Below are 23,058 nucleotides of genomic sequence, written 5' to 3'. Positions count from 1 at the left end.
AGTTGCGGGACTGCTCTTATCTCAACCCGTGGGATTTACATTCTTTCGATTCTCCTCCCCACCCCTCCGGGAGCGGGGGGAGGAAGAAGGGGGGGAGTGAGCGAGCTGCTGCGTGGTTCTGAGTTACCAGCTGGGCTCAAACCACGACAAGAATACATATAGTAATGAAGATGAGGAAGAAGAAAGATTTGTCAAAAAAATATCTGTATGTTTCTCCTGAAAAAAACATGCATATTACTCAAAGCCCTCTTTATTCTTTGACTAAAAAGAGTTCCATTATTATTAGACCCATACTCCAATTTCACCATCACCTTCTGTTACTTAAATCAAAAGGACAGAAGTATTACTATTTATCACATCCCTCCATGTCTCACAAAGATCAAAGTAATTTTTCTCTCCTAAAAGATGAGCAACAGTTGACTTTCTTTATCTCACATGCTGGTCATTCTCTTTAGAGAGATTGCTATCTCATGTCACTCCTCTTGAGAGCTGATAATTCAATGATAAGAGAAAGGTTTACTTCCTGGAAGAGTTTGTGCAATAGTTGTCATTTGGTCCAAAAAATTGAAAGAAAGAGAAGAAAGTCCATGGTCTCAAGAGGAGAATATATTCCTCAAACAATTTAAAACAGCACCACTCTTGGCAAATACCTAAGTATTACGAGAGATTTATTATGTGTGCACAGGGTACTCATTCAAGGCTAGCTTTTAAGCTCAGCTGCCTACATTTCCTAGATTAATTAGAGACAGTCAACAGGTCCAGGCTCAGCTACAAAGAACGAACATCGCAGAACATGTACCAGTATGTAATGTGCAAGGTATTCCTTTAAGGCATGGAGAAATCCTTGCCATACTGAAATCAGGATGAACTTCAGGAATTGACTCCAACAAGGTCAGGATTTCAGTGTTCTGTTTTCAGCGACTCAATTTCTACTTCCTTCACATTTGTATAAAGGAGATAATGGAAGTATGATTCATTCCAGCATCATACCAAATTATAGAATTCCTATATAGTTACTATAGGAAAGAAAACCCAAGAACTTGTGCATATAATAATCCTTCTCCCCTGACTTGCCTGTTCAGGGGAAGGAATAAGACAGCACAAAGAGTCTGAGCACTTGTGCCCTCTGTGCAGAGCCTGCTGGGGTAGTCTTTACAATAATCTCAACCTCAGTAACGCATGGGAATAATCAATAGGAAGACAGATCAACTGTAAAGAGAGATCTTGATCTCTACTTAAAGGTGAGGAGGGAACATGCTTTTGGAAAAATGAAGTACTGATACTATGAAAAAGAAATACTTGTCAGCGCACTGATACATACATACATTTAAATAGGAACATGCATTGACTGCCCCAAAGTAAAGTGAGTTTAATATTCCAAGAATGAAAGGGAAAGGGAAGATTCATACAACACCTTTGGAAACAGATCCTTGGACAATACAGATTATTGTAGTTTTGCAACTGAAGAATTATTTTGACTCATTGTTTTTATCCTCCAAGGCGTTTATTCCTAAGATAAAGCAGATGAAACAGTGACAGGCATACCTGGGAGGAAGCATCTGGAATATTTTCCTTCAGGGTTAAGATCCAATCTATAAGGCTTTCATAGCCAGAAAAACAAACAAACAAACAAACAAACAACAAAAAGGAGTGTTTCTCAAGCAAACAGAAAAAGGCTAGAAAGTTTAGATACACTGGAACACATATGAAAACCTGTATGCTTTGAAAAGAGATGCAATAAAGTAGGCTTAGACTGGGTTGGAAAGAAGTAGAATAACATCGCAAGTATAAAAAAAAAAAAAAAAGGATGAAAAAAAAAATGAAAAAAAAAAAGTGTTAGGTAACCAGACCAAGGTTAAATAACCCATGTGGATTAATTCTTTAGTATGTGTTGTAATTTTGCTAAATATAAAGTACTAGGCAAAATGTTACTGACTCTTCTCATGTCTCTTTTCCAAGTGGGGAAAAAATAACAATCCTATTACTAATTCCAGCACTACACAAAAAAAAAAAAAAAAAAAAAAAAAAATCTTGTTTCATTCAGAAGTAATTAAGGATGTTGCTTAACCCTGATAGGGATTGGTATTCGTAGTTTTTTCCTACAAAAGAGTGAAAAATGAAAATATTTTGTTTGAAGAAAAGAATTTAAGTTTGGAAAGAGTGGATTTATTTTGGAACAAAATCAATTTAAAAGACTTAAAACCTTTGCAAAACAGATCTTCCATTCTCTTCCAAGGTGGTTTACTAATATCCTTGGAGACATGCAAGAACTCCAACCAGAGGCAAACCGTGTTGGGACAGAGAGAAGAGACATTAAAAAGGAATGCTGCCATCCCACTTGAAATAGAAAAGTTTTCACAGGGAGAATTTTGGTTTAGGAAGAACAGATAGAGACAGAAGAGAACTGTGAACAACTAGACCACCAGTTGAGTAAGGAAATCTTATGGAACAAGCCAGAAGGCACGACTCAAGGAAAAAGTACAGAGAAGGAAAATTTCTCCATGTAACAGATGACAGAATCGAAGTGTTACAGACACTGAGGGAAGAAAGAACACCGAGAAACATCTCTTCTAAAAGTATTTTCACTGAAGATAACCAAGTTCATAACCTCGTCAACAGCAATTTACACAATGCAATCGAAAATGCCAGTTTTGTTTGATGGAAAAATCAAATCAAAGCCCCAATGAACAGAAGAAGCCTTCCTCAGACTGTAATCTAGACAGTCTGTGAAATAAGATTAAATGCCACAGCTCTGCTGACTGGAACACTCCTCTCTTGCTAGCTTACATCCCCGATATACTCGAGACAGAGTCAAAGAATTAACAAGTTGGCAGATTTCTTTCAAACCTAATAATTATCTCTGATGCTTATGAACAGCACAGGCTGTGGTTTAATTCTCTGATAGAATACAAAAAAGTGTTCCTCTCCACCCCCCAAACACTAAATTTTGCATAAAATAATAAGTTCTATTGCTGTCTCAAGATTTCCCTTGACTGAAATCCTTTCCTTTGCAGTCAGGTTGACAGTATTTCCAATCCAAATTTCTTGACTGTAAAGGAGAAAAATGTGAATTTCAGTACATATCATTACCTTTAAATGCTGAGAATATCCCAGCAGCACTGAATGTGCAGAAAGCAAGGAAGCAAGTCCTGGGGGGAAAAAAAAAAACAACACAAAATTAAATAAAATGAACATGTGGACATTGACTCTCCATAAGATGCTATGAATTGTTTTGCAATGAGAAAGCATTAGATTTATATTCTGAAGAAAACCCCAACTCTTAGAGGTCAGCCTGTAATGAACAGCTTGTAACATTCCTTAAGCCAACAGATCCCTAAGCAATATCCAGTTTCCAGAGTATTATGGCAATCTTTTAAATCCCTTATTGATCTCAGTAATTGCTGTACGCAGCTGCCTACAAAACATACTCAGGAAGCTCACATAAATGTCAACATATGTCAAAGTAAATCCAGTTTTGCTAAGATTGTGTGACAGGACAAGGCCCTGAGGTACCTAAGCTAAACTAACTAACTTCCAAAAAGCTCTGAGCAGAGGCTTGGACCAGGTGACCTTCAGAGGTCTCTTCCAACCTAAATTGCATGTTTCTGTATGCCTTCTGCAGGGTTCAGAATACTTGAAAACCAGACCACTTAGTTGCCTAAAGATGGTCTCCACACAGAGTTATTCTGAAATATTGAGTTATAACATGTATTTTTAATAGTTCTGCTAGCCACTTACTAAGAACTGTGTCTTCACCAAAAGAAAAAGGCCTTCAGGAGGTTTTGAATATAACTTACATGGTATTATTGGGTTATCTTCATATAAAAGCCTCCAAACAAAAAACCTCTTAAGAAACCAACACTGGATTTCATAAACCTTCCCTAGTGAACAAGCAACTAAGTAGAATATAAGCAATTGTTTAATGCAGTTGAAGCAAATTGAATTTTCACTGCCAACAAGTAAGCATTCAAATTCTGTATTTCGAGGTGCACCCCTCTCACAACAAACAGTTGAAGACACTCTACACTTATAAGAAAAAATAAAACAAAAAAAAGCCCAGCTTAACTTTAGACACTACAGCCTATCTTTGAAAATATTTATAAATAGGAAGACTACATAAGAGCGACAAATTTATTCTTTTAAGATTTCTAGTCTGAAAAATCTAATAAGAAAAACTAACGGTCAGAAGTTAACTAACTGCACAATCTTTCCAGGAGAAAAGCTTGCACTTTTCAAGACAATACATGCAAATACATCTGAAGAATGAATTCTGCAATGTGATGCTGCAATGGGCTTATCCCATGTCTTTAGGTACAAAAAAGCACAACTATTGCTAAAATTAATCCTCCAATTTCCAAGTTAAACTCTCAGGTTTTCCTTATTTTAGTCCTGAGACTCTAGTATCTAACCTGTTTTCCAGTACCACTGAATCAACGTAATATGTACTTGCAGCCCAGAAACCCAACCATATCCTGTGGCGCATCCCCAGAGCGTGAGCAGTAGGTCGAGAGGGGGGATTCTCCCCCTCTGCTGTGCTCTGGGGAGACCCCCCCTGCAGTCCTGATCCAGCTCTGGGGCAACAACACAAGAGGGACATGGAGCTGTTGGAGTGAGTCCAGAGAAGGCCATGGAGATGCTGCGAGGGCTGGAGCAGCTCTGCTCTGGAGCCAGGCTGAGAGAGCTGGGCTGGGTCAGCCTGGAGAAGAGAAGGCTCCTTAAGGGGAGACCTTAGAGCAGCTCCAGTGCCTAAAGGGGCCAACAAGAAACCTAGAGAGGAGCTTTGGACAAGGGCCTGTAGGAACAGGACAGGGGGGAATGGCTTTAAACTGATAGAGAGGAGACTGAGATTAGATACAAGAAAGTTCTTCCCAGTGAGGGTGGGGAGGCACTGGCACAGGGTGCCCAGAGAAGCTGTGGCTGCCCCATCCGTGGCAGTGTTCAAGGCCAGGTTGGACACAGGGGCTTGGAGCAACCTGCTCTAGTGGAAGGTGTCCCTGTCTACAGCCGGGGGATGGAACTAGATGAGCTTTAAGGCCCCTTCCAACCCAAACCATTCTATGATCATCTTACTCCAGATACTGCCCCTTTCATAAGATCAGGGAGCAGATTCACTTTGTGAAAGCAGGCAACCCTAATGTGCATGAACCATGCAAATGACAATCTTCTGTGTCTCCCAGAAAAACATTAATATTTTCAAAACAGTCATTTCCGTAAGACTTCTCTTCAGAGGTGCCATATATATATAAAAAAATTGAATACCTTGAGATTTGATTATATCTAAAAGATGTTATTCATCTTCTTTAATCTTTAGCAGGTAGTATTAAAAGTATCCCTTGAAAATTAGAAACATAGTTCTACAAGTTTCAAATAGCCTTTCATCTTACTCCTAAGAAAGCCCAGTTAAACATAATGACCTTTATTTCTGTGAAGATGGATACCTGATGAATCAAGAACATGGAACGATTCTAAACTTACAACAGGGTTTAGTTGCAACCAGTCACTTTAAGAAGACCCAGAAGATTTAATTTTAGTCACCCTAGAAAGACAATCTGATTCAAACATGATTTCTGATGCCTTTACTCTTTTAGTTATGGCAACGAAGACTTCAAAATGTACGCAAGAACAAATATTATAAGACTGGATTAAAACAAACTACACAGTTCATCCCATTTTTCTTCTAAATTTAACATAAATTACCACAGTTTCACACTGCTACAAAGAGACACTTTTTAACAACAACCAGAAAAGACTGGTTCTGCTAACCTGTGCTTCTGCCTGGGCAGGCTCATTTCTGGGCAGTCAACTTCACTGTATTACAGCTTCCAGGCTGCAAGTGCTGGGAATTTATTATACAAAATAAGGTTTCCTAGAGGAGCTGGATATATAAAACCAAAAAGAAACTTCCTCCTTCTTTGGCCTTAAATCTTAACCAAGTTATTTACAAGCATAGAATTACTAATTTTCATTTGGTCCAAATAGAAACCATACCCAAACACAAAATAAACTTCAAATGGAACAACCCCCGCCCAAAGACAGCAAGCATTTAGATGGTTAATCATGCACATAATCAAAAGACAAGAGCAAAAACATTAACCACAATGAAGACAAAAAGTATTAAAAATTTCTGCACCTCTAAGTCTTCTCCAGCTTCGTGTGCAGCTTAGTTGGCCTCTCACGTAAATTCACTCTGAAGTTTAGCTCTAAGAAAGAATCTTTTATGGCACACACCAGTCCATAACAGGAAGAACCCTACTCTATGCAGGCTCTTCTATTTGCAGAGCCACTAAACTTTCTCAGTTAGCATGCCTCTGCTTTTCTCTAGCCCTTTGCAGAATTCCTTTTCAAGATATTATCAAGCTTGCTTTGTAGGACACTCTCTTCATTTCTTCCTCTGGCTTTTTCTTTACACATGTATCATATGCCCAGGAGCATGAAGACTTAATTGCTGGATCCAGATGGCACTTGTACCAAATCAGAGAGCTGATTACAGGATGAAATACAGCTGTTGAAAACCAGTAGGATCCTCATTTAAAGTCACAGTGACAAATAATCCCAACCCTGCCTTAAATTTAAGATTTCAAAATTTTTAGCATTTGGTGAAGCCTTTAGATGAAATGGGGGCATTCAGACTTTGGTTTTCACAAAAACCACCCCAAACCCTTTACACTGTGAAAAGAGTTTCCAGCTCGGCGTGAAATCACTGCTGTAAGACTGTAGTATTAAAAAACTGCTTGTTCTTCCCCTCTCTGCCTTGAGAATTTGAAGACATTGCAGGGTTAAGGAAAACATCTCCCTGCCAACTTATCTTTCTGCCCTAGGTTCGCCAGGTCCTCACCATTTACAACATGCGTATAATCCTGTTGTGATGAATGGCTGTCAATATAGGAACAGTATCTCCTTCCTAAGACTGCAGCCTAAAACAACAAAACAGGCTCTGGAAGAGACTGTTGTCCCACTAGTACTGGATTGCTTCACTTGTACTAGATTCTTGCAGAACCTAGAGGGCATCTTTTGTCACTGAGGAAGGGGTCAGATCATACTAGGTGGCAGTGACTGTGGATGGGAGGGAGGAAGAAAGAGAAATATCTCCTTTTTTTAGTTGTATTTTCTTTCAGGAGCTCAGTTTGCACATGGTACGCAAGCAAGTCCCACCCTCCAGGGGTATTTAGCTATGCCTTCAGGCTTTGAATTGCTACAGTCCATTTTGCTGCATAGCTAAAATTGGTTTCTTGCTACCATACCAGAACAAGCACAAACAACAAAGCCACTGTTTGTCCATAATGCTTTTGAAGGATATTGCTAAATCTACTTCGTATATAGGATGTGGACTAAAAAAATGGGAGAGAAAAGAAACTTCAGGAAGTGGGTATTCTGTAAGATCCCTGGGTGAGCTGCATCAGTGAAAATTTACATTTCTTGAAAAGTGACCCAGGCAGTCAAGGAAGATTTATGCTTTTAGCACTGTCTTGGAAGTTTCCACTGATCGATTTTCTGCTTTGTAGCTTCTCTCTTTGGAGAAAAATAACCAGTTAAGATCACTGCAGAATACTGACTGGGCTCTTCCACTGGTCTCCTCAGGAATATGACCCTCTTCTCGCTGGGAAATGCAGGGAAGAGGGAGAACACTAAAGCAGCCCAGCAGGCTAAGACATGTTATGCATGCACCTTTTGCCAAGCAATCAGTGGTCAGGTGTAAAATGAAATCTGAGATGGCTTACAGCTCTACCCCACCAAAAACATGTTTGCCTCCCCTACAATGCAGACTATGAAAGGAGTGAGAAGCTTGAATGCATTATTTTGCTCAGGGATGGAAAAGGTAATGTGCTTCTGGTGAGACTACGCCGCCCGTAAATTTCAGTGGTATCCAAACATTACCAAGATACTTCTGCATTTTATCTTACATTTACATATACGTAAAATGTGTGCTCAGCGCAAAAAGTTGTTTTAATGTAGCAGCAAAATTTGAAAGTTCCAGGCATGGAATTTGTGCTCAAAAGACATACACCTTTCTATGGATGCCACTGGTACTACTCTTACTATCACTCAGGCCTAAAGGCTGTAGAGTTATGGCAGGTTCAAGGGTAGTGATGCTGAAGAGCAATGAGTTCTAAATGTTCTTTAGTCTACAAATATGCTTCATAAAAGGTTTTAAATAATGAATTCTTTTTCTCTCAAGTGGAGAAGATGCAGGTGCAGTTCCATGACACTGCTATGTGAACTGAACACCTGGTTACAGACAAAAGAACTTCTCTTCCCCTTCATGCCAGCTGCACTCTGACCATTTCTCTAGTGTGGGATATGAGTCCTACTTATACTGCAGCAATATAGTGTAGGGAGCTAAACCAGAAAAATAACCATGCAAAATTCACTTCAGTTGAGTTCCCTGAACTAAGCATACAAGCAAACACCTTTACTTGAACAAGGAAGATGGTAAGAGCCAAATCAGGATTACTTCAGTGGTTGATGGTTATTAAAATGGCTTAATCTTCTCACAAAAGCTGAAGTGCAATCATTTTTGGGGGTGGAATTCCTCATTCAAAACACTTTTTCTCAGGCAGGGGGCATGCTCACAAATGAAATTAAGTAGAACTGAATGGAAAAAAATCAAGCTAGGTTCACTGAATTATTGAAGAATCTGCTTCACTTGAGAAAATTATGCAAGGGGGGGGGAATTATTTTTTTAAGTGCTATTGATTTTTTCTCATTGTCCTCAGAGGTGAATTAGCAATTTATGGGAAAAAATATCAGAGCCTTTAATTTGAGCAAACTGGAAACAAAGTACTTTTAATTTCTAATCTTCCTATTCAACTGGTGAACCAGGAAAAGCGAAAGTTATTCCCACAGCTTTAGTTACAACAAACAAAGCCTAGAAAAAAGCCAACACAGTATGCTGTTCTGATTCGCAATCCTTTTCATGTCATTTATATCTTATCTGTGAAACAGAATTATTACCTATTCCACTTTTATCTGGAGATCTTACACTAATCTAACAAAACTATTAAAAATATTATTTCTTCTTTATTCAGACAAAGAAAGATGCAGAGAATAGGAATACACAAAGAAATTTCTGCAGGGCAAGCAAGGGTATAAGCTTGAAGAGCTCCATGAGAAATAGATACATGCACATCCTTATTCTAAAAAGCAATTATTTCAGGAGAGGATAAATTCTTGTCTTACCTCAAGATGTAAAAGTGAGGTGGATTATCTTCTAGTCCTGGAGTAAGAATGTCTGTTTGGCAATGCTGCCGAGAAGCTGATGGATTTCAAGTTCACACAGCGGTTTGCCCTGAAGTAACTTGTTTATACGTCCCTAATCAAAGAGACTCACCCAAGCTCAAGTGTCAAAGTCAAGACAGAATGTTGCACATGCCCCGTGCCCTGCAGCTATCTTGGTGATTCTTCACTACACTGGGCCAAATCTTGCAGTTTTAAAAGCACTTTACACCATTCATCAGTATTACATGACAATTTCTTAGCAGCTTTACCAGAAAGTAATAGGCACCAGTTATTTTCAATTTGCTTTGAAGAAGTTTTACAAACTCAGTTCAGGACATTTCAAGAATTCTCATAATCACACTGGAGACCATTTTGCTATGGCATCATCTAGGGGGCACTTTTATAGGTTCACTAACAGATGTATCTCTACACACACTGAAGTGTTGCCAAAAGGCAATAAAACTGCCATCACTTTAGTCTCAGTCAATATAGTTTACACACATATGACCAAGAATTTTTGTGATCTGAATCTTGATGCAATCAGAAATAATTTTTAGAAGAGGCCTGATTATCCTTAATGGAAATTCCTAATTAATACATAATATTTAAAATTATATTTTGCATATAGACCTACAAACTGAAATTCTAAAGATACTTTACGGGACAGATGAGCAGCACAGGTGTGTAGTGAATGTAGCAACTGCCTTACTTAATATTTGTTATGGATAGAAAATTTTTGTAGGCCTTCAGTTTGGTTGCTATCTGATGATTCCCATGTCTATTACTTCCTGCCAAAAAAGATTTTAAAGTAGGGTTCTTACAAAAGGGAAATAACACAGATGATATAAAAACTTGTGCTCTTGAGGTATTTGATCTCATTTCCAGTAGCTTCATCAGTTGGATGGAGAAAAGAACAAGAAAATACGGAAAATGAGGGTGATGAGTGTTAAAGTAAACAATTCAGCTTTATGAAAAGTAGGTTTAAATTAAATTGCTTCAATATCAAATCTTAAAAAAGGCCAAATGAGTATTTGTCTATACTAGCACTTATCATACAGCTCAGTACTATAGACTATTTTGGCCCAAAGACATGGTAAGTTGTCTTAGGTCATGAGGAAAGTGTGAACTTTAATGTATTTGTCCTCACAAGACGAAAACTTCTGCTGCAGAATTTAAGCTCTGGCTACCGCACTGGAATCAAACCCCAGTACTACAGTAGTCACAGCTACCTGTTTGTTTGAATTTTTTGTTTTCCACAAGCTGCTTAAACCTCCATGTTACATCTTACTCCAGAAAGGACTGGAAAATACCCAGTCATAGTTTATCACCTTTTACTGCAGCAACCACATCATATACTAGTATTAAAAAACAAATAAAGTTTTGTATTTGAGCTTGATTTTTTTTTCAGTGTTATAATCCTTCTTTTGCTTGTGTCCCTTCTGCTTCTACAGGCACCATCATATCCTCTGACAGCTTCAATACAGTATTGTACACACAACACAAGGTCTTTTAAAGCCTTCCTTCAAAATGCTCTTCAATTCCTTCCTCATTGCGGTGAAACAACTGTAAAACCTTGCCAGCTACAAACGTCACACACTCCACACACTCTACATGCTAAAAGCTGTGAACAAACCAACTCTCAAGCAGTAGCTATATTAAAGGCTTACAAATTACTTTACAAAGCGAAGTCCAAGCAAACGTGAACTAACCTGGCTGATTCATGCTGGGTATCTGGACTTTTTCGTTCTATGGAAAGAAGCTGTAAGCTCAGGTAGCACCATTAGTTCACTCAAACCCATAGGAATAATAGATTATTTTACATTAGATTATCTAAGTATTTCTAAATTAATCAACTTGTGAATTAAAAAAGATAAATGTTGAAGAATGCATCTTTTCGCTTGCAACAGATGTGAGAAAGAATCTCAGAATTCACAGCACCAGGATGGACATAAACAAACCATTCTCAAAACTAAAAAGAGAAGAATGAGAGGATCATGTATTTTTAATGCATGATAAACCAAGTGTTTCCTTACATCAGTCAACGAAATATTTCTCTGACACAAAAATAACGATCCAGTTTCCAAATAATTTCAGATGTTAGGGTAAGTTTTGGCATACTTACAGGAAATCCAGAGTCCTTTTCTAGATGATATTCTGTTTGGCTACTGTACAGGAGAAATAATTGAAGATCCTATCAATGAGATTTTTCACTACTGCAAACAAAGATATCTGAGCTAAGACATGTCTTGTCTGAAGATCTGATTTTTCCTGCCAGTAAAGATGCTATTTTAACGTTATAATTGGAGTTGACTCTGAAGAAGCTGTGAAAAGAAATGTGTTGGTAATTTGACCAAATGAACTACAAGTGGCTTTCTCTAACTTGCCATGCCAGTTTTGCAGTTCAAGCTCTTCTCAAATGCTGCTTGTTGGCTCCTAATATTATGCAATGCCCATGAAAGAGGTATTTGTTATTTCTAAAGGGTATGCTACACAGGCAGTTGACTCCCTCATTCCCACAGTGCCTCGGTGATTATTTCTCATTCTACAGGGCTTCTAACACATAGTTTTATTATCAGAATTAATCAAGAAGGACAACTCATGCTTAGTGGGAAGTAAGGTAAGTCAGTTCAACACAACATTATGAACCAAAGATGCATGAGTCTTAAACTGATCACATTATGAAGCTTTAACAAGTGGCTCATGTGGACTGTTCTCTGTCATCACTTCACAGAATCATAGAATTGTAAGGGTTGGAAAGGACCTTAAGATCATCTAGTTCCAAGCCCCCTGCCATGGGCAGGGACACCTTGTACTAAACCGTGTGGCCCAAGGCTCTGTCCAACCCGGCCTTGAACACTGCCATGAATGGAGCATCCACAACCTCCCTGGGCAACCCATTCCAGTGCTTCACCACCCTCACTGTAAAGAACTTCTTCCTTATATCTAATCTAAACTTCCCCTGTTTAAGTTTGAAGCCATTACCCCTTGTCCTACCACTACAGTCCCTAAGGAAGAGTCCTTCCCCAGCATCCTTATAGAGCCCCTTCAGATACTGGAAGGCTGCTCTGAGATCTCCACGCAGCCTTCTCTTCTCCAGGCTGGACAGCCCCAACTCTCTCAGCCTGTCTTCATACGGGAGGTGCTCCAGCCCCCTTATCATCCTCGTGGCCCTCCTCTGGACTCGCTCCAACAGCTCCATGTCCTTTTTATGTTGAGGACACCAGAACTGTACACCGTACTCCAAGTGAGGTCTCAGGAGAGCAGAGTAGAGGGGCAGGATCACCTCCTTCGACCTGCTGGTCATGCTTCATTTGATGCAGCCCAGGATACGGTTGGCTTTCTGGGCTGCAAGCGCACACTGCCGGCTCATGTTAAGCTTCTCATCAACCAACATCCCCAAGTCCTTCTCTGCAGGGCTGCTCTGAATCTGTTCTCTGCCCAACCTGTAGCAGTGCCTGGGATTGCCCCGACCCAGGTGTAGGACCTTACACTTGGCTTGGTTAAACTTCATAAGGTTGGCATTGGCCCACCTCACAAGCGTGTCAAGGTCCCTCTGGATGGCATCCCTTCCCTCCAGCATATCAACCGAGCCACACAGCTTGGTGTCGTCGGCAAACTTGCTGAGGGCGCACTCAATCCCACTGTCCATGTCGCTGACAAAGATGTTGAACAGGACTGGTCCCAACACCGATCCCTGAGGGACACCACTCATTGCAGGTTTCCAACTGGACATCGAGCCATTGACCACAACTCTTTGCGTGCGGTCATCGAGCCAGTTTTTTATCCACCGAGTGGTCCATCTATCAAATTGATGTCTCTCCAATTTAGAGACAAGGATGTAATGTGGGACCGTGTCGAACGCTTTGCACAAGTCCAGGTAGATGACGTCAGCTGCTCTGCCCCTGTCCATCAGTTCCGTGACTCCATCATAGAAGGCCACCAAATTGGTCAGGGAGGATTTCCCCTTAGTGAAGCCATGTTGGCTGTCACCAACCACCTCATTGTTTTTCATGTGCCTTAGCATGCTTTCCAGGAGAAACTGCTCCAGGATTTTGCCAGGCACAGAGGTGAGGCTGACTGGTCTGTAGTTCCCCAGGTCTTCCACCTTCCCCTTCTTGAAAATGGGGGTTATATTACCCTTCTTCCAGTCATCGGGAACTTCACCTGACTGCCAGGATTTTTCAAATATGATGGACAGTGGTTTAGCAACTTCATTCGCCAGCTCCCTCAGGACCCGCAGATGGATTTCATCAGGTCCCATGGACTGGTGGACGTTCAGGTTCTTAAGATGGTCTCGAACCTGATCCTTTCCTACAGTGGGCCTAAGGTCTTCATTCTCACAGTCCCTGCATCTGCTTTCCAAGACTTTGGTGGTGTGGTCAGAGCATTTGCTGGTGAAGAGTGAGGCAAAGAAGTCATTAAGAACCTCAGCCTTCTCCAAATCCATGGTAGTTTGCTTTTGAAAAACTTCCACCCCTGGCCCAGAGGAACCCCTGTTGTGCTGTGCCCAGTGAATAGGCACAACACACTGATGAAAGGTGCTTTGTATTTATAGACATCCTTTATGCAGGAATGGCTACTTCTTCAATACAGTAAATCATAGCATAGGTCTCAATCTTGGTATTCTTAGGAAGGTTCTTGATCCAGGATGTCCTAGAAAGGCCAGGAAAACTCCTAGAAAGTTCTGGATACTTCTAAAACATCCTTCCAGAATGTTAAAAAAGACTTGGAGAATTCATGAAAAGTTTCAAGAATTCCTAGAAAACACAAGCAAAAGTCCTACAAACTCCCAGAATTTCTAACAAGGCTTTCCAACCTAAAGTACTGAGAAGGCCTGAAAAAAGCCCTAGCAAACTGCAGGAGGGCTTAGCAAAATTCTAGACACCCCCTTCCTCCAAATTCCTAGACTGTCTTGGAAAAGTTTGTTAAGTGACAGAGATCCACAGGAATGCTCTACATACAGTAGGCCACTTTCAGGAATTCCTTGAAATACACTAAGCACCAGAGTTCAATAATGCCACAGGAAATTCCTATAAAATTCCAGAATTTCCTAGAAATTTTGAGAGAGTATAAAGTTCCTAGAAAGCCCATTAAAAATTCCTGCAGACCATCATGACATTCCCAGAGAGCATCCCAAAAACCCTTGAAAGCTTTGGGGAAATTCCTGGAAACTTTCTTGGGGAATTCCTAGAAGGCACCTGGGGCCATTTCTAAAACACGCTGAAGAAATTCAACGTGTTTTAGAATTCAAATCCCAGAAAGCATAATGGAAAATTCTCAGAAAGCCATCAAGAAAATTCCTAGAAAGTATCTGTGCTGAGTCCTAGAAAACAGGTGGGAGAACTCATACAGAGTAATCTAAATGCAATTACAAATACTTCAATTGAGCATCATTTCTTCCCCTAAGCCACAAACATGTTAAAGGTTTGGAGATAACTGGAGTTGACAAAAGAAAGCACCAGAGTCCTCAGCAATTTGCAGAGATGGGGAACTGTTTCTTTTCTGGCCCTGTGAGTGCTGGAGCATTACTTACAAGACCCACTAGATATGTTTGGATAGCTACTTACTGAGCAAATTAAGGCCAAATTGGAATTGTTTTTTTTTTTAAACCTTTTCTGTATTAATGGATTTTCACATACTTGCCTGCATACCTTCAACCATAAACAGCTCCATGTATTTTAAGTCATAAAGATTCATTAACTATAAATTCTGAAACAGATCACAATTTCAGTATTTGTAGCTACTTCTGAATATAAAAGTGGTTCAATGAAAAAGCAGTAACGTGACGTGTTTAGGCACTGACTTTTTTCCCACCATTATGACAGGAACTATCATAATACAAACTATATATATTCTTTTTTTCTTCTGGCTGGAGCCAGAAAACCTTAGGAGTATGAGGTTTATAAGCAGAATAAAATGGAAGCTGCTATATGTTATGATGCATGACCAAAGCTAAGCCAGAAGATAAAGAATGAAGAGTTAAACGCAAACTTTGTTAAATTTGCACACAAATCAATGCAAACATCCAAATCAATCACCTAAGTATATACTCTTATCACTGGGGATATATAAAAACATTGTTCCAAGGGTGTGAGCCACAAACCTTTGCAGATTTATTAACTACTGAGAGGTCATGGATTTTAATAAACTGTTCCCATTTCTTCAGTCAGTTAGACCAAAATCTGAATGTCGTTTACTCTAAGTTGCTTAAACAAATTGTTTGAGTAATTTTTACATTTCATCACTGGATCTAAAGCCAGTAACACTTTCCATATGACCTCCCAGCTAAGCATTTGGATACTCTAAAATTAAATAGACATATGGTATCTCTCAAGAAGTTTCTTCAGAATTGGGGAAGAAAAACTACAAAAAAGAACAAATATACAGGGACACTTGTGATTGTGATTAGATTTTTTTTAATTGTTTGGTTCAATGTGGGCTTTATCACTGAGTACTTCAAACTAAACCTGCTAGTGAAGTTGTCAAGTTTAACACTGGCATAAACAGGCTGGCAAACTCAGTTGGGGATCTGCAACTCAAGGTAGCGGTTTTTATTTTAATCTGATCTATTTAGGTTCCTATGTGATGAATATTGTCATGGGTAGAGTCTTTCACATCACCATGTGTTCCATTTACACAGCTGGCCCTAACATTTAATCTCTTCTGAATCCAATTTACTCCCCTACAGCTGCTCTGAACTGATAATACCGACAGAGGTAAAATTTACTTCAGTCTAATACGTGGCTCTGCCTCTCAGCACCAACGCGTTAAGTAAGGAAACACCATTCTGCAACAAGCCTTTTGCTGACCACAGCTGCACTAATCACGTGCTGTAAATGGAACTGCTGCCCTGCTGATGGAAACTTTGGACTTCTGGGCTGCTACTTACCTCCTAGGAATATGTTTTCTTCCACAAAGTAGCTTAAACTGCCAAGTTTTAAGCTACAGCCTTTCTACCTTCTCTCATACAATAAGCTGAAAGATACCAATAGCTTCTATGACAAAGTCCTCCCAGAAAGGACAGAAGAGCTTCAAAAGGGCAATGCATGAACATAGCAAGGTCTCTGACAGCTGATTTCAGAAGGCAGTATGAAAAGAAAAAAGAAAAACCACCTCAAGGCACAGGTACTTCAAAAGAAACAAATAACGCAATTTTCTTTTCTGGAGGAATTTGGGAGAGGGGCCATGTGAGATCTACAAAAGTACAGTGTTGATCAGATAAGGAAACATCAAATACTAGGACCAGGAAGAAAGAAGCAGATTCATTCATACAGCACTTTCCCTTTAAATTACCATTTCTAAGAGTTTATATATTTACGTAGATCCACTCCATTCATGGTTTGCTGAATCATAAGGATTTGAGGTAAAAGTTTTTCTAAGAGCCAAGCTAAAATAGAACTAGATTCACCAAAAGTTATCTATACAGCATTCATCAAAGTATCATCATTCAGTCTTAAGGTAAAAGTAGCCCATACATTAATTACTATAGTGGACTTTTCCTGGCTAAGTTGCAGAACCCTGTGAAACTCAAGCAAGAATTAAATGTTGTTGTAAGAAGTCCTCAGCAAAAGTAGTAATTGTGTAAAACGAAATGCCAGAGGTGCTAACACCTTGGCTTAATATATGTGCAAAACACAAGAAGATTCTTTAGAAATGTCGTGAAAAAAGCCTTTTGTATTTAATTTACACTGTAGGTCCCCAATGTGCTCCCACGCCCTACCTTGGAAAAGATACAATCACATAGTGCTCTCTAGTGGCTGTCCGACCAAAAAACTCTGCAGGCTGCGCTCCAGTTGGAATAATCACAATGTTCAGCTGCCCCTGTAGTCAGAGACAACTCACGGAAAGAAAAGTGCTTCTGACAAAGAGGATCTCACTTAATACACAGGTCTGTTTGCAGCAGCTTGTAGAAATGAGCTTGAAACACCGTTAGTTAAAATTCATCAGAGCTGACATTTTGAATGTGAATCAGAAAGTAAAGTATCTGTTTGAATGAGAATAAACTCAGCATTTTACTATGTCTCCAGACTTTTTGACCTTACATCTTTAACAACTCACTGAGGAGTAGATGGTGAGTTAAAGGGATAGATTTGGGTCACTCATGATGCAGAGAAGGCAGCAAGTAACAGTCACATTCCTTCTTTTCCCTCGCTGAGTGTGATGACATTCCTGAATGTTTAATGAATTGTTGTGAAGATGTTTCAAAAGCAAACTGTCACCTTTTCCACATACATGAACTGGTCAGTGGATATGAAGTAAGTTGGGGTCAGATTTTGTAAAATTATCTACCAAGAAATTATCAAGTCTTGGGAGAGAAAAGGCACCTGTGTTTGCTTCAGCCTTCTGCACTAACTCAAGTTTTGTTCTTTCTTAAGGAATGAATTCCATAAATGCAAATATTGATGTGCCTGGAATTATGCAGATCCAATCTAAGACATTTAATGATGCTTTAGTGTACTAGGAGTCTCACTGGTTGGCATCAACACAGGGGACCTTCTGACTCTTTAAAGAACTCCAGTTGTGCCAGGTTTCTTCCTCATCCTACAAATGGCGGTGAGGGGGGCAAACCATTCCCTTCTGCTCCATCTAGACTTCCCAGCTGAGAGGACCACATTGCAAAATGGGTGCCTATTCGGGGCTATTAAAATGGTACTATCATACTGTGCTCAAGACCCAAGTCATAAACCAGGCCTGACACCAGCAGTCTTCTCCCTCTCTCTGAGCTTTCCACATAGGAGCTTCATGTAAAGACAATGCAGAGCCCTGGGAAAATCCTGGGAGGCTGAAAACAGAGATAATGCATGTGGAAAGTTCTAGTTCACTGGGCTGACCCTCTTTAGGAATTTCAGCCCAACATACAGCCAGCAAATGCAGCTGTCTGGAACCTGCACATACCACACCGCAGCCAAAAACAAGACAAAAAGTAACTGTTAAAAGTGCTTACTTGAATTTGTATGTTATGTAGGGATTCTTTTAAAAAAATACATTTAGGTATGTTTCCAAAACTGAATGGCCAAATGTTTGTCTCTAAGAATTTCACAGTATGAGCGCAAAAAGTACAAGTCAGAATACACTAAGTATTCTTGGGGGTATTTCTGGGAAATTCTGGGAGCATCCAAGTCAATCATGTTTTTCCTTACTGTTGAAATATGAAGCACCCCAGACAACAACTAACCCACATTCGATTACAGTGCCAAGTTGGAGTGGAAGTTCAGGGTAATGAAACAAAACACCCTGGATTATTTTTGGAGTAGTGCAACACTAAAACATAAAAACACAGGACTTCTGCTGCTACCAGTGTTCAACTTGACCTTGTGATTAAGAAGAAAATAAAATCAAGGAGTACTCCACTATGATTTCTTTCTAAGATATAGAACTTTGTTTTCTTAACCTTTCAAAAAGCTTTTCTCTACAGCTTTTTTTAAAACATGCTTTATTTCTACTTTTCTACCCACACTGTAGGATTTGTAACATAATTAAAAAAAAAAAATAGAAAAATCCAATATTAATAGATATTCCTTTAATATTGAAGACTGAACTGAAAATTAGTTCCGGTTGTTGCCATGCAAGTGTCTGTAAGAATAATAAATGTATCCAGCAAGCAGCTTTTAGAATAATAGCCCCACCTCATGAACCTGATGAGTAAAATAAATCTGAAATCGATCAATCTAATTAAAATGAATTACCTATTTTAAAAAAAATAAACAGGATAAAGGGAAGAAAACCATAAGAAAGCACTTCAGTGATTAAAGAGTTAGTAAATGCAGATAAGATACTTGATATTATTTTCATGGTGATGCTATTTAGGAAAATGGCTTCAGAGTGTGCTCTCTTGTAATCATTACATATCATTATATATTTTCAAAGCAGCACTGAACTTATGAGTTCTATAGGACTAAAAGTTGCAATTCTTCCTGTAGTCTGTAAAATTCCAAGAGTGGAAAGGATGTGGACAGCTACACAAATGTTTCAGAGTTGCTAAGCAAGACAAGAGGGGATAAAAAAGAAATCCACCAAAACCTACCTTGTAAGTGAAACTGCAAACCACAGAGGTGTCTGTAATATGTCAGGAAGAATTGCATCCTTGGCTGGAACAGCAACTGAAGGAAAAAATACAAATTCCAATACAGAACAGAAGCTGCAGAGGGAAGAACTATTCCTATTATGTTAAGTATTAAGTATTTCTGCAGGATGAAGGCCTAAAGACTTAGTATGATCACTGCTAGTGATCCAGAATTAAAACAAACAAAAATCCAAAGACCTGGGTTCTTTCGTACTCCCTTGAAGAGTAAAATAAGCAAAACGGGCTCATCTCTATCTTCCTTTGTTTCAATGAGATCAGTGGCATGAGTTGACCCTAGTAAAGGACTTAGCTTTGAAGCAGAGTTTACATATGGACAGCAAAAATTCCAAAAAACAGGACACACAAGCTCTCATAAGCACAGCAAGATAATCAGTGCAGTATGGATTTCAGCATGGCGTTGCTGAAAGGTGAGCAGGAAGGTGGCTGGTGTGTATGTGGGGAGGAGAATGCACTTGATCATGGGAGCCCCTTGTATTCCTTCCTCTACCTCCACCCTGGGAGCTTTTTCTCAGCTCATCAATAAAGGTTTCCCGTAGCCAGTTTTGCAGAGGCACGGGTTGGCCGCCGTGGTGCTGCGCAGAGGTGCTGGCGGCCTCACGGGGGGGGAGGAGCGTTGGGAGGCCAAGTGGGCACCCGGGATCTGGGAGCGAGAGGCAGAGGGCAGGAGTTAGCACCCCTGTGTGAGGGCTGCCCCCTTGGCAGAAGCCTCCTCCTGAGCATGGTCAGGCAGTTATGGAAACTTCCGAGTATTATTTTCTGCAATACGTTGTGTGGACACACTTTATCTGCTGCCTTTCAGTTCTTAAAAGGGGCCTGTAAGAAAGATGGGAACAAACTTTTTAGTAGAGCCTGTTGCAATAGGACAACGGTCAATGGTTTTAAATTAAAAGGGGAGATTCAGGCTGGATGTGATTAAGAAATTCTTTACAATGAGGGTGGTAAAACATTGGCACGGGTTGCCCAGAGAGGTGGTAGGTGTGCCATCCCTGGAGACATTCAAGGCCAGGCTGGATGTGGGTCTGGGCAACCTGATCTAGTTGAAGATGTCCTTGCCCATGGCAGGGGGGTTGGACTAGATGACCTCTGAAAGTCTCTTTCAACCCAAACTATTCTATGATTCTATGTATGGAAAAAACTTCAGACTGCAATTGGAATGAAGAGTCTCAGGATGCCCATTTAGTTTAGTTTCTGTACTTTCTTACTCTTCTAACTGCTGCTTAAGTAAATCTGTGCGCACCACACCTCCCCTGACTCTTTCAGACTTAACATTAACAGTTATCACCCTTTTTCATTTCAGTCCCTTTTTGTTGGAAATGTTCAGTTCACTGGCCTCCAAGAGCCAAACCACCTGTACTGATCCCAGTGTTTCAAACTTTTCCAACCTCACAGCAGGAAGCTAGAAGATAAAAATGGAATCTATAGTGCTTGGGCTATCAATAAATCTATGACACTGGGGATCTTTAATATCCCACAAGACTGAGCCCCAGCGTACAACTATTTGTCTTACCTGTTAAGTTGAGTAAGGACCAACTATGACTTTGGAGAGCAGTTTAAAGCAGAAAGCTCCCTTACACTACTTGCAGACCTAGATTTTCTCTTTAAGGTACTTGATTAATGAAAGGAAAACACTGTGTGATGGCTGCAGAGAATGCTGAACTAATAACACACAACAAAGAAAGTCTATCAATATATCCACAAAGTGCATCATACAACTGCAAAGAAATCTTTTCTCCTGGTAGTACTACTTCCTTTGTTGCTGTCATCTTCAACACCTTTCACTTACTACTAAGTCTACTGATTAGTCCCCCCAGCCTTCAACATCCTTTTAAGAAGCAGAATATTTGATGAAATGATTATTTTCCCTAGTAACAGCTGTGCAGCTCCCCAGTATCAAGAGATAATAGATCAATTCTATTACTGGAAAGGTAAGCAGGTGTGTAAGTGCATGGATTTTAATAAACTGTTCCCATTTCTTCAATCAGTTAGACCATAATCTGAATGTTGTTTATTCCAAGTTGCTTAAACAAATTGTTTGAGTAATTTTTGCATTTCATCACTGGATCTAAAGCCAGTAACACTTTCCATATGACCTCCCAACTAAGCATTTGGATACACTAAAATTAAATAGACATATGGTATCTCTCAAGAAGTTTCTTCAGAATTGGGGAAGAAAAACTACAAAAAAGAACAAACAAATATACCGGGACACCTGTGATTGTGATTAGACTTTTTTAATTGTTTGGTTCAATGTGGGTTTTATCACTGAGTACTTCAAACCAAACCTGCTAGTAAAGTTGTCAAGTTTAACACTGGCATAAACAGGCTGGCAAACTCAGTTGGGGATCTGCAACTCAACGTAGGGGTTTATTTTAATCTGATCTATTTAGGTTCCTATGTGATGGATATCATTGTCAATCATTGTACAACTGATAATAGATCAACTCTATTAATGGAAAGGTAAGCAGGTCTGTAAGTGCTTTTGTGGAACACAAGAAATAACAGCTCTTTCACAGTGGGCAGTGGGAAGATAGGTACATCTCTGGGAAGAATTTTCCAGATTGATCAAGGACACAGTAGTCTCAAAAGAAAAAAAAACCCACAAAACTTACCCAATATCATCCTACAATACTGAAAGAAAATGAAAGGTTGTTTCTACAATATTTTATTCTAACCCTTATTTCTTATAATGCCTTTCTATTTGATTCCTGCTGAATTCAACCTTAATTTAGCATAAACATAGAAATGTGCATTTAAACCTAGTCCTCAAGAAGGCAGGGCAGTGGTTATATTATTAGTCTGAAAAGGAGGCCCAATCCCCTGCTCTCACATTGCCAAACTAGGTACACATTCCTACAAAAGGATGCAAATATTTCAAAATGATGGAATGGCATCTGTGTTGTCCCAGTATGCTCATAAATAACCTGAAAAAGGGAGTGAACAAAGAGATAAGAAAATTTACTAATGAGATACGAAATGACTCAGGATGACAAAACCAAGGACCAGTTGTGAAAAGTTTCAGAGAAACCGTATTAAATACGTGACTGCACCATAACAGGACAGATGAAATTCAATGAAGAGATGTCAGGCAGCGTATCTAGGAAAAAACAAATTCTAACTGATGGCTTTGAGCAGTCATTACTGCTATAGAAACATGTCTTGTGATTGATATGTAACTGGGAAAATGACAGCTCAATGGTGAAGAGTGGTTAAAAAACAAACAAATAAGGAATTACTCAGAAAGGAACAGACAACATTATATTGCCACTCCATATATGCATGATTCACCATCACTCTGCATATTGTGTGTGAAGCCAGACCTCCTCCTTTCAAAACAGAATGGAAAAAGATGGAGAAAAAAAAAGGATGCAAAAGAGTAACAAAGATGATCAAGAACAAAATGTCTTCAAACAAAAGAAGTTAGAGGATAGTAAACAAAGCTAGCAAAAGCCAGTTTCAAAACAAACACGAGGTAGTGGTCCTTCACAAAACATGTGGCAAGGGCTACAGAACTTGTCAAAGCATACTGTGGATGCAGGAAATTTTCAAGGATTTGTGGGGAGGCCAGCCAAGAATCCAGGACAGATCTACACTGTGATGTACATACACATCCAGCACAGCAAACTTAAAACAGTTGGAGAAGCATTAGGTGGAAACATTATATATATGCCTGCCCTTGGTGTCTGCTTGATTTGGTAGTGGGAGGACAATTAGGTCAGTCAGGTCTTTGCTCTGCAGCAATTCACTGCATCACTGGGACA

General features: G+C 39.6%; 1 protein-coding gene across 1 annotated transcript in view; it reads left to right on the top strand.

Annotated features, from left to right (window-relative positions):
• Nucleotides 1–17,045, top strand: part of EDN3 (endothelin 3) — a 78,844-nt gene extending 61,799 nt beyond the window's left edge. The window contains exons 5-6 of the transcript XR_003994028.1: nt 10,668–11,318; nt 15,905–17,045. The gene's annotated coding sequence lies outside the window, so the exon portion shown is untranslated. The remainder of the gene's footprint in view (nt 1–10,667; nt 11,319–15,904) is intronic.
• Nucleotides 17,046–23,058: the final 6,013 nt, after the last annotated feature.

Source organism: Strigops habroptila, chromosome 13, assembly GCF_004027225.2.
Source record: "Strigops habroptila isolate Jane chromosome 13, bStrHab1.2.pri, whole genome shotgun sequence".
NCBI classification, from domain to species: Eukaryota; Metazoa; Chordata; class Aves; order Psittaciformes; family Psittacidae; genus Strigops; species Strigops habroptila.
The sequence above is the reverse complement of the archived record's forward strand: the minus strand, read 5'-3'. Positions and strand labels throughout refer to the sequence as shown.